The sequence below is a fragment of the Salvelinus alpinus genome, chromosome 32 (genome assembly GCF_045679555.1).
Source record: "Salvelinus alpinus chromosome 32, SLU_Salpinus.1, whole genome shotgun sequence".
Lineage (NCBI taxonomy): Eukaryota > Metazoa > Chordata > Actinopteri > Salmoniformes > Salmonidae > Salvelinus > Salvelinus alpinus.
Window position 1 is genome coordinate 11,602,471 of NC_092117.1, and position 13,114 is coordinate 11,615,584.

The window sequence follows — 13,114 nt, forward strand, 5'->3', positions numbered from 1 at the left end:
ATGAGGCAAATGGGTTTCTGATCCATGCCCCCATCTTTTTTTTAAGGTGTGTGTGACCAACAGATGCATATCTGTATTCCCAGTCAAGTGAAATCCATAGATTAGGGTCTAATGAATTGATTTAAATATTTCTGATTTCCTTATATGAACCGTAACTGAATAAAATCTTTGAAATTATTGCATGTTGCGTTTATATTTTTGTTCAGTATATAGAGATTAGCTACTCACTATGTGTAACCTTTATTTAACTAGGCAAATCAGTTAAGAACAACTTCTTATTTACGTCCTACCCCGGCCAAAACCGGACGACGCTGGGCCAATTGTGCGCCGCCCTATGGGACTCCCAATAACGGCCGGTTGTGATACCGCCTGGATTTGAACCAGGTACTGTAGTGTCATCTCTTGCACTGAGATGCAGTGCCTTAGACCGCTGCGCCACTTGGGAGCCCCAAGTGCTTGAGAGATTGTTTAGGAGTTGTGTTAATGTTCTATAATGCCTGCTATCAGAAGTTAGTCATTATCAGTGGATGTGCATGGTGCATGGTTCTGGTTACATTTAACAAAAATGGCATTTTCATAAACTTCAAAGCCAGTGATTATTGCAACAAAAACAAAGCAGGTTAAACTATTTTGATAAAATAATACAATTATTAGTGGGTCTTATGGATGAAGGCTTATATTTAACCTAAGTATAATTTTACAAGTCCTGCATTTATTCGATTTGTCCCAACTGTTTCAAATGCAGTCTATTGACCTTTTAATAATGCAAAGGCAATTTGTTTATATATATATTTTTTTTTAATAGATAACGTGATATGATTTTTAGGCCATATCGCCAAGCCCTAGTTCGAATCGCAGCACCGACTAGGTGAAAAACCTGTCCATGTGCCCTTGAGCAAGGCACTTAACCCTAATTGCTCCTGTAAGTCGCTCTGGATAAGAGTGTCTGCTTGATGACTAAAATGTTCATGTAAAATGGGGGAATAATCTGACAAAATGATTAGGCGTAGACTGCCTTTTGGGCATGTGGGATAATGGAATAGAACAGATTCAGGGAAAAAGATTGTAGGGGCATGAATACTGGGGGCGGAGACCAGAATAGGCATTGTTTATTTTGACACACTGTAGAGTACAAAATACACACTAAAATATAACATTGTCAGACAGCTTGCTGTGCCTGCCAAACCCCTGCTGGTGCAAACCCACATGTTTGTTTGGATATTTGGGTATGTAGGCCTATAAACAGATCTTTCATAAGGTTATTAATATTATCATCAGAGAATGGAATGTGCATGCAAATGTTTTTCCTCCGGCAATCCTTTTTATCCACCTCTGAATCAAAATAAAAGCAAACTGTACCATTCAACGCTGATTCAAATGGGTTTTCATACGTTTTGACAAGATCTGGGATTTCTGGGATTTATCTGTGCCTCTGGTGCATCTTAGGAGGAGACGAACCAAGGAAGTTAGTGGATGATCTCGAACGGCATAGAGGCTCTGCTCTTCCAAATAAACTTCCAACATTATTCCACAATCCAAGAGACACTTCCAACCTCTGTCCTGGAATCAGTCAGGAGACAGGACTAATTCACAGCCACTGCAGGGGACAAAAGACTGGAAGAGCAGACAAAAAGACAGCTACTGGCAGTTTCTCACTCGGACGCGCCCCCTCTAGCTGAAACTATCCCATGGTGCCATCGGAGTGCGGCTCTGTTGAGACATGCCAGTCCAGCCTCCCCATACAAAGCCGTCTGTGCAGTACAAGACCGAGCTCCTTTTATTAGTAGTCCAATATCATAGGCAAACCCCCAGGAGGCATAATGGCTTTACCGCCACTTCATATAGGAAGTAGGGGTCTGAAAACCACTTGGAGGCCACCAAGAAAATTGTACACGGACACTTCTAATCCAGAGCAAAGCACTAAGGCTGTTGCTTTTATTGCTTTGCAGTTGATTTTCCTTTTTATTTTTCTAACCCGGAGTCAAACCCCATGCTTTGCCTGTCACAAGGCACCGTTTCAACAAAACAAGTCACACACGCGTACGTAACTAGGCGATAAAAAGCAAGGGAGTAAACACTGAACAGTATAACATTCTGGTTAAATCATAAAGGGTAATAGCTGCCAACTGGCCTAAAAAGGCCGATAAAAATAACATCCTCTAATTGCGGTATTCTTTTTCATTACGAGGCAGGCTCAACAAAAAAACAAACACATGCGGAGTCTTTCATTAAAAGTTCATGTTGGCCAGCTCTCCCTCTATACATAATAAAAGACCAGTTTGCACACACAAAGTGCTCCCACACACTCCAGGGAGATGGAAATCGTTAAAACCAGGTGTGTAGCAGGGAAAACAAAAAGGTGGACCTGGCCAATCATATTCATAAAATATTGAGCTATAAATGATTCAGCCATATTAGTGGTAGCAACTGTGAGGATGTATGTCCTGCTTGTCTGAATAATACTACCGGAGAACACAGTGCCTGGCAGGATTCAGGGCTGTAGTAGAGGAAGAGATGGACTCAGGAAAAGACTGCACTGTCCCTAGGGAGTGTCAATTCTCATTCTCTCTCTGTAAGGCCAACAACTGCTGTAGGCGACTGAATGAAACAGGAGAGGAAGTATATTCACTATGGAAACAGGGACATTCCCTGAAGAGAGAGAGTGTGTGTGTGCGTGTGTGTCTGTACGTCAGTGTACCATTGCTATACACTAGTGAGAGAAAACGGTAATCACTTTAAGTTTCTTTTAGAAGGACTGACCTCTGCTTTAATGCAATGGATCCAGAGGTCAGTACAATGCTGATGTGGCTGTTTCAGCCCTAGTGATTCACTGGGCATGCAGGGGTTCCGATAATGTGCAATCAGCGCAAATCACTGGAATCACTCGAGCCTGGCGCAACCTTGGGAGCGCTACGGAAATCTTCAAACAGTAGAAGAGACAAAACAGTGACATTAGAAATGCATATATGCTGCGTGCTTTGGCCATTGTTCAGTAACACTTCTTTCCAAACCAAGCAACGGTCGTTTTTTTTTTTTTTTTTTGATCGTTCAGCCAAAGCACGACTGGTTATATGGGTCTTGCTTCATCATTTATTTTATGAGTCGCTTATAGGTAGTAATAGAGCCAGGCTCAGACCAGGATTACATTTTTCATCAGTATCTAACTCATTCACAGGACACATTCCACACAGGGATGTGTAATGAGTGTATACAGTGTATGAATGAATAAATGGCAGAAATAGATTCAACCTTCAGAGGAGAGCTTGAAAAATAAATACTGTGACCACTTGTTTGTCTGGATGTCAGAACACTACCAGCCCGTGATGCCAAAAACACGGCACAATAGTAGGGCCCTGTTCACCATATCTGGAACAGTGTGTCCAAAGGTTTGCTGGGAAATCACAGGCAAGGACAGCCACTGGCGCTGACGCAAGTACGACAGCGTGGGAGGAGGTGGTGAAAACGAGTGAAAAGAGGAAGAGACTGGGCGAGAGTGAGAGCGCCTGGGAAAGGAGTCAAGAATGTCCTGGCATGAGCTCGGAGGACTGTCATGACGAGTGTGACTGCAGATGATCCTCAACTAAAAAAGGACAGCGCCAGATCCACTAGAAAATAAGCATCTGACCAAATTACACGAGAACCCCTAATCAGATCCACTAGAAAATATGCATCTGACCAAATTACACGTGAGAATCCCTAATGCAAAAGGTTACCGTCAAAAACAAGAATGCCATTAAAATTAAGGAGTTCGACAGTATTTCTTCTTCCTGAATAAAGATAGGCTGTAGTGGAAGGGAAAGTTGCTATGATAAGGGGTGAATGATAAGCAGTGGAGGATGTAGGCAAAGAAGTAGCTCTAGTGGCAGCCAGAATGAGAGGCCTATAGCCTAATGAGCCAGGCCAGTCAGAAGCTCTGAAATGAAGCTACGCTCCTCATCCCGGTGTTGCCGCCAGTAGCAGCTGGCCACACAGACAGTCACACCTGGAGAATCCCAGGATGCAGGGAGTTAAGCCCCAGCCAGCAGAGCTGGTAGCAGTGGGAGGCAGGCACAGAGAGGTAAGCTGTTAGGTTCGGTTTGCTCCTAGCAGAGAAAAAAGCGGCAATAATACTGTTTTGCCCCTCGAGACGCTGTAGCCAGTATACCCATAGATCCATTCTAACTAAGACAAGAAATCTGTAATTAATTGCCGTAATTCGCATGAAAACGAGTCACCTCCCGTTGAATGACAAACACTCCCTACGGTTGACCAATCACTGTCGAAGGGGTTTGCCACAAGAAAATAAAAAAATGTGTGCGCACGAACAGCCGAAAAACCCTTGGCGAAGACCAATATGAACAAAATATATGCACAAACTGTTCCGAACTCTTCGGATAGGATGCACCCGATGTCTTTAGCCTAGCTAGCTAAGGCCTTCAAGACTTTGTGCTGAGGAGTACGGTTTCCCAGCCTCTGACTGAGACACAGCCAGCCAGGTCTAAAAAAGGGAAGGTAAGCAACAGGAATAAGTTAGGGAAGGAAGGTTTGATGGAGTGGGTATGGAGGGAGGGGAGAGGCGTTTTGATTGGCTGTGGTTGTATGCCATTGTAAAAATACCGCAGCAGGCTGTCACGGGCGACAATTCATTTTAAATACTCACAAAATGTGCAAAACGCCTAGATAAATGATTCAATTTGAAAACTGGATATACCGGGATCCATCAGATTAAGAGAGAAAGAAGGTGTTTGTGTTGAAGGACATAAAGGGACTGTGCAACTTCTCCCAAGGTTACTTTTCAAACTGTTTAATGTCGTCTTGAGGGATGGGTGTATAGCCTAGATAAGTTATTCTTACCAGTAAATTTAGCCATTGGCAACACTAGTGAGGAGAAATCGACTAAAAAGACTATGGCCTCAATTGTTTTACTTTGAGTTAACGGAGTTATAAAACTCTCCAAAAAATATATATATATAGGCATATGCTTATTAAAAGCTCAGTGGTAGCCAATGTTCAACTGAATTGTTTGGTGTGACCTACCAAGCATGCACCTGACATGTCATGATAATTGGTTTCAATAATGCCTCAAATGTACCCTAATCAATTCACTGTCATTCAGTGTCATTCATCCCCTTTTCAAAACATTTAATTAACACTCTGAATGTACCTATGTTCAATGATACTAATTAGGTTGGATTACTTTCTAAGAGAGATGGAGTGCGCACGTAACAGTCCACCGCCTCTTCTCTGAAGCAATGACCTTTCACTTAGACATCTGAACAGGTTATAATGAGGAAACAAGTAACTTCATTAACTTCCAATAATCCCTGAGAAGCATTTAAGATGTGAATGAGGTAGGGAGGGAGCTAACAGATAAAATAATAAAGAGCATGGTGAAAAAAAATAATTGCTGTTTAAGTAAGAGATGGCCAAACATCTAGCGTATAGACTGTATAAAATAAGCTTTGGTGGAGTTCGGTTGCAGATTCAATCATTTAGAGAGACGATTTGTCTTGAACTGCTGGCAAACAAACACTATAGTGCAGGTTGTTTATATCCACCTCTGTTTGAGACCAACCGGAAAGTATGTGGCGGGTCACAGATAATTGGAAACGGCCAACTAAACAAACAGAAAGAGAGTCCTGACAGGATGGCAATGGGAGCATGTGGCTGAAGGGTAAATTTGCATAAGAATCGCATGGTGCTGCTTTCTGAAGTGCATTCCACCAAAACGGGGGCACTGAAGGACAGCTCGCGCCCCACGGCTACGGGTTTCAGAGACCATCCTCCCTTTCACCAGCCCCCTGGCTCTTCCCCCTCCACACACACAGATCAACAATTGTCTGCTGAGCTCCCTGGTAAATGGTAGGGACTGTCCTGTGTTCACGTCACTTCCAAGCGCTAGCAGCAGCTTTCTGGATACTCAGCAGCAGGGATAATGAACAGTCACGCAGTAGCCGGGCTGGCTCGGATTCAGCTCAAATCCACTGCCCCAGACATTCCGCTTCCGCCCAGAGGATGATTAATATCTCAGCTACAAATCAGTCAAGTTTTATTACCAGGTCCAACCCATGACGGTGAGTGTCAGGTTTATTGCAAAGCCAGCCCCCACAGACTTGTTTTTTTTGCAACAAATTTTCTTCAATAAAAAAAAAAAAAAGGAGAGGTGGCATCATGGTGAAGAGCACAGGCTTCCGGCACAGCTCTCCTTATTAAAACACAGGTGCAACAAAGATTTCATTTCCACATATTGGTGAACCATTTTATTTTACAAGCTCCAACATCAGCTCTATTCAATCTCACTCTGATCCATCAGCAGCCAATACTCAAAAGTGTAATCTTGCCACAAATCCTAACGTCTCTTTCCTAATTGACAAAACCCAAAGAGAGCTCTATATTACCAAACCACACTCATTCTGATTAGATTTTTTTTTTAACTCCTTTCTCTCAAAGCTGGATTTATCGGGCTCTAAACTACCACGCCAAGCTCATCATTCCACCACTACACCCACAAACCTCATGAGTGTGTGCCTACCACGTGGGCCCCAGAGTGAGGAGAACTTTCTGGGACTGGTGGCAGAGGCTCCCTCTCAGGGGAGACAACGAGCGGAGCAGAACAGCCTAGCTCTTTAGGCTGCTGAACCAGTGTAGTAGAGGTGCCCCTCCTGCCCGGAGCAGACACATAGAACAACAGAAGAGTGCTGTCCACACTGCAGTTAGGACATACAAGTTTGCTGTAATATTTTAACAAGGTCCACTTTTTTTTCTTCTCTCTGCTCGTACTTCTCAAAAAATGAAATCTCATTAAACATTTAAGGGGATATTTTACTCAAATTACAAAATTACATATTGGTATGACAGGAATCCCTGCTTTAGTTTAGTTTCCCTGGCACCGTCTCCAAATGCTTACTTTTGAGCATTTGTGGCACAAATCCCATTCAAGTCATGGTACCGATATTAGCATTTTTCGTATATCATGTTTAAATCATCTATAAATGACAGATTCAGAATCAATTTGAGATACTTTCGGATGATTTGGACAAGATGCACAAAAAATGCTAATATCAGTACCATGATGAATGGGATGTGCCACACACGCTAAAACATTTGCATTTGGAAACAGTGCCAGGGACATAGGGTAATTAAACCAGTGAATAATTTTGTAATTTGTGTGAACTATCCCTTTAATAAAATGCGGATTGCCTTAGCCTAGTTATCCAGCTGAAATCACACACTCAGCTACATCTGTCAACACACCACATGGAGTGTGCATTATAGGTCTTCACGGGTCCCAAAAATTTGACCTGGGGCTTTCCCACCCAGACCGGAAACACATACATTTATTTTTTTAAACGTAGAGACCTGTTCCGAACAGACCCGAGGACATATAGACCTGGTCAGATCCAGTGAGGGAAGCAGCAGAAAAGTAATTTAAGCTACATTATTAACCAGAACTGATAAAGCCCGAGGAGGGAGAGAAGTGCCGCTCTAGCAGGCGGGGAGGGGCCGTACTTTGAGCGAGTGACACAGGGAGGAGGCAGCAAGAGACAGTAACCAACCAAGACACACGTTACTGTAGATTAATAGCTGCCATAGCTAGGTTATTTATCATCAAATATGATTGTAGTACCAGTCTTAACTGCTAGTTAAGCTATCTAATGTTAGCTAGCTAGACTGAGGCTGCAGTGCAAGCGCTTTCTAATCCGACAAATAACTCTTCATAATATTAAGTTGCACCCTACCTGTTGGTTCTTTTAGTTTCGTCATTTTAATTCAATTTTACATTGACGAAGTATCTATTTTCTGCCACACACAGAGCAAGGCTCTGACAGTAGCCTATTGCCGCTTTGATGACTCACGATGGGCCAACAACAAGCTACACTCTCGTGAAAAGCAAGAGCAGCAGCATAAATTATGCAATTTCTCTCTCTACAGCAGCGTTCGGGTCTGTACAGGCCCTTTCCGGACAAGTCAGTTAAAATGTACACATATCCGAGACAATCATATCAGATCCAACCCAGACCGTGATATTATTTAGAATTCTGGATCGGTCTCGGGTACAGGCGGAGCCGTGAAAACATCTAGTGTGCATCCCGTCCATGTTATAACAGCGTCAGTAAACTAAATGTTATCAGTGTAGTGGGGGAGGCTGGGTTTGCCTTTTCCCAAGCATCAATTCCAGGGAAATGTAACTCATTATGACCCGAGATGTTTTGCAATACAGACAATGGCATTCTGGTTAAACCACAATTCAAGTAAAGTTCTTTACAAAAGACACATTTGTACCACAAGTCAAGAAACACAAGGACAAAAGACAGTATGGCTACAAACCAGAAGCAGGGAACACATTTGACTGCGTGGAAGTTTCACTACACTATATTTCTGATGAATGATTGGCCAACAAATACATTGACCACTAGTAGTCTTCTCATAAAACACTGGCAGCCCACTGGTGTGTGGGTAAGTCTCAATGGAAAAGCACCACTAGACTTCTGCTAGAGCTAGACTACTGCTCTCCCTACAGAGACAAGCATGATGGAATAAATGTACCACCCACATATTTTATAAAGGAAAAGGTTGTTGTCCTGGCACCACACGGCCAGGTCTCTGACCTCCTCCCTATAGGCTGTCTCATCGTTGATCAGGCCTCCCACTGTTGTGTCATCGGCAAATTTAATGATGGTGTTGGAGTCGTGCCTGGCCGTGCAGTCATGAGTGAACAGGGAGTACAGGAGGGGACTGAGATACGCACCTCTGAGGGGCCCCTGTGTTGAGGATCAGCGTGGCAGATGTGTTGTTACCTACCCTTACCACCTGGGAGCTGCCCGTCAGGAAGTCCAGGATCCAGTTGCAGAGGGAGGTGTTTAGTCCCAGGGGCCTTAGCTTATTGATGAGCTTTGAGGGCACTATGGTATTGAACGCTGAGCTGTAGTCAATGAATAGCACTCTCACGTAGGTGTTCCTTTTGTCCAGGTGGGAAAGGGCAGTGTGGAGTGCAATAGAGATTGCATCATCTGTGGATCTGTTAGGGCGGTATACAAATTGGAGTGGGTCTCGGGTTTCTGGGAAAATGGTGTTGATGTGAGCCATGACCAGCCTTTCAAAGCACTTCATGGCTCCAGACGTGAGTGCTACAGGTCGGTAGTCATTTAGGCAGGTTACCTTAGTGATCTTGGGCACAGGCACTATGGTGGTCTGCTTAAAACATGTTGGTATTACAGACTCAGACAGGTGTTCGGAGCATGCTAGATAGCTAATTAGCACAGGTGGTCGCATCTTGTCTTCTGTAAACAGGCGCTGTAACATGGAGATATGGCCATGGGGGAACACTAACACACATCAGTAATACGATTTGAAGTGTACTCATTCCAATTACAGGGACTTGAAAGAGTCCTGTATTGTTATTTTTCGTCACTATCTCCCCGAGTCGGGAGTGAATAATTTGCATGCCTACTGCCTTCCTTGGATGTGGTAGCCGTTTTAGGCAGCCTCTCCGGAATCGAACCCTGATTCCCCGTTAACCCTGGTCACCATGGTAGGCACAGAAACTACCATCAAAAGTTGATAAGGCAGAAATTCGAATGAGACGCCAGTGCTGCGAAGGACTACCAAAAGCAGGTGGGGAACCCGATAGCAACCCGTATGGGTTTTGGGTCTGATAATTGCCCATGTCCTCGAAGGTCAGCACTTGTTGGCACGTCTTAGCACTAGAACTGCCACAGTTACAAGTAACATTGGAGCGATCAATGGAACCATAACTGATTTAATGAGCCATTCACAGATTCCCTGTACCGACCATGTGCACTTAGACTTGCATGGATTCATCTTTTTTTGTGAAAAGAATATGGCAGGATCAACCAGGTAGAGCATGAGGGAACAGTCTCTAAAAGAGGCACAGTTGATGAGGGCCCTCCCAGGATGCATCACGTATGCAAATTGGTCAGGAGTGGGACTGATAGACCATCCTCTCGGTGTGTCCTAATACAGAGAGTGAGAACCAGGAATGGAAGTACTACAGCCAGACCCCAATATCTGTCTGCACTATCACTACGGCCAGGTAAAATAACTAGACCCTCCCCAGATGGCAGAGACAGACCCAGAGGATGCTGAAACAATGTTCACCTGCTGAGAGTGAGAATCCAGGCGTGGGAGAATGAATACATACAATTTCAATCAGAACCACTTAAAATGATAGAAATTGCAACAGAATACAAATAGGTCTAACGCAAATAAGTGTTATTTGATGAACAATAAGTTTAAAAATGTCATTATAGAAGTTTATTAACAGGCTAAGTCCCCTGGAGTGACACCATCTTCATGTCACACTAACAGTCTGACCACACCGCTCATGTCGTGTGCGCGTTGCAAAATAAATTTAGAAATCTGTGTTATTCAATTATTGCTCCCACACTGCTCGTGTTGCCAAGGGCTAAAATAGAAGTCCTTTCTATTTCTGATGCAGATCGCGCTGCAAGTCCTGCCTCTCCCATCTCCTCATTGGTTTATAGAAGCAGGTACCCACGTGCCATCTCCTCATTGGTTATACCCACGTGGGTGATTGAAAGACGAACTGTGTTGCTGGTCAGTGTAGTAATACTATGACAGTTTAGATGCCAATCACCATGTTAGTTCAAAGATGAAAAAGCCTGGAAGGAGGAGAGATGACTAGAAACGATTCGGTTGACCGGTTTATTTGTGGATTAATTGTCAGGAGTAGAGGACCTTGTGCATTTCAGGTAAAATAACAACTCAATGTTTATATCCCAGGACAAATTAGCTTGCAAGTGCAAGCTAACTAGCTAAATTATCATAAATGTTTAATGCTTTTCGATGTGTCCCCAAATTAATGTCATTGGTTCAGAGTTTGTTTTGATATTTTAACCTGCGTGTTGGTGATAGCGTTTGGTGTAGGTGAACAAAATAAATGTATGGACGATGGCGCACGCGCGCAGCCGGTTTGGGTTCCGTGTAAGGGGGGGAAAAAGCTCTCACTCCGTTGGAAATCTCAAACTGTTGGTCCATTTTGGGCCTTATTGTTAACAGTAAGCCTAACACTTCACCACAACATGTTTTCGTTGCTTTTTTCCCTTAATTGTACAAATTATTTGCATATATAAATTCAAAAGGCATCACATCAAAGGACTAAGAAACAGACCCCTTTTATTGCAATGAAGTGCAATATTTTGATAAATATTTCTGATATAAAGCTTACAAATGTGTTCAAGCCATGTCTGTACTTCCTTATTGCAGAATCCTGCACAGCACAATGGTGCACAAATGCTGGTTCATTGTTTAAATCACAGAATTGTGTCACACTAAGTGGACATTGATTAAATGTTGGCCCTAAAAGCAATCAAAACTATTTGGAAATATCATGAATAGACTGGGGGGGGGACTATTCTTTCTTGAAATACATTTCTGTTACAAATTAAATTGACTTAAGTTCAAAGTTTCACTACCTTACCTGGGACAGTCACACCATTGAACACTTGTCACGGTTGGTTCATTGTAAGAAAACACATTATACACTGCATGAATTGACTCATGATTCAAGTAAAAATAAAAATAAATAAAAAAGCTTTTAGTATTGTATAACAATTTTGCCATTATGGATTTTTTTTTTAAATGGGCGTCTAGTCAACTACCCATATCAAGTTTTGATTTCAACTTTTAAAGAAGGAATTGTCTCCCGACCTCGAATTTCATGAGGTTTTCTTGAAAGTGAAAAATGACAGGTGCTTAGATCAAACGATATGGACGAATCAGAGTTAGCAAATCTGAGGCCATATTACTTTAGCAATCGAGATAGTGATGCATTGACAGCATACTGGCATACTCATTATGCAGATTCGGTTGCAAAACGTTTCGTCAATCGTTTACATTACTAAGCAAACGAGTTTCTATTGGACAAATTCAAGTAGGTCCCTCCCCATTTCGTTCCGTTTACCTTCGTTTGGTTTCTTACACCGTAAACGTTTTCTGATGCAAAACGTAATGAATCCACCACTAGCTCAGTGCCATCAATATCAGTCAACGGTGGATTTATCGGTCAGATCAAATCATAAAAACATTGAGTAGGCTTTAAATACAAACGGGCACCTCTGTCGATACTTACTCACACGACATAGCCTGCGGCAATGTCCGACTCAATGATTCACAGTCGATGCAAATGACTTAGCCAGTTAAAACAAATGCAAAATATCTCCGATATCTATGTTAACAATTTAGCTAAAATTAATAAAAATAAGCCATCGATTTGTTGTCATGATTAACCGGTCACGCGATAACGAAAGTACATCCCCATCGAAATCCTTTCTGTGGCCCACTTCAAAAGGTATTGTATCGAATTCTGTTCAAAAATAACACATCTACAAACGTTTGCTTGTTTAGATTATTATAAATATAGACAGCTAAACTTAAATCTTACCTGTTTAATGTCTGCTGTTATAGTTACCCCAAATAATACATTTTTAAAAATCAGTGTCAGAGGGCTGAGTCAGATCCGTAATAAACTTTATCCGCTCTTCTTAGGACGGACGCTGTCTGCAGTTTGGTCGCAAGGAAGGAAGCTCATGCGCTGTAATTATTCGATCACGTTGCGTAGACTAGACTCACGAATGACAATTATATAAGTGCCTAACCATTAAGCACTTACACAAACGATAACAAATGGTTTATTCTCTATTAAACCGAAATTCAGCTATGGTTGTTCACGGCCAAAGTTGATCTCCTACCCTCTTCATCTATCGCCATCTTTACCCGCGGGGTACGCTGGGTAATCCTAGGAATCCCCACGCAGTGCGCGTCCTGACGTTCATGATATTCTGGAAATGGGATGGCAGGTGGGCTCTTCCAACTTTGCGCTAGCTGCAGCACTTCATAGGCCACTAGTTTCATGGTAGACATAATAAGTGAAGGTGCTATTTTTTATATCAATTGAAGTACATTAATTTAATAATAGGCTAAAGGGTTAAAGGTTTAAATGTTAAACGTTTATAGCAAAGTGCCCAATAATCTACTTCATGATGTCAATTAAATTAGGCCTACTGCCCAACATAGGCCATTTAAGCAATAAGGCCTGAGGGGATGTGATATGGCCAATATACATACCATGGCTAAGGGCTGTTCTTAAGCATGC

The 13,114-nt window shown here is 42.6% G+C and overlaps 1 protein-coding gene across 2 annotated transcripts in view; it reads right to left on the reverse strand.

Moving 5' to 3' along the window:
* The window catches only part of tjap1 (tight junction associated protein 1 (peripheral)), a 75,156-nt gene extending 62,386 nt beyond the window's left edge, over positions 1-12,770 (reverse strand). For both annotated transcript variants that reach the window (XM_071380169.1, XM_071380166.1), the window contains exon 1: positions 12,404-12,770. The gene's annotated coding sequence lies outside the window, so the exon portion shown is untranslated. The remainder of the gene's footprint in view (positions 1-12,403) is intronic.
* Positions 12,771-13,114: the final 344 nt, after the last annotated feature.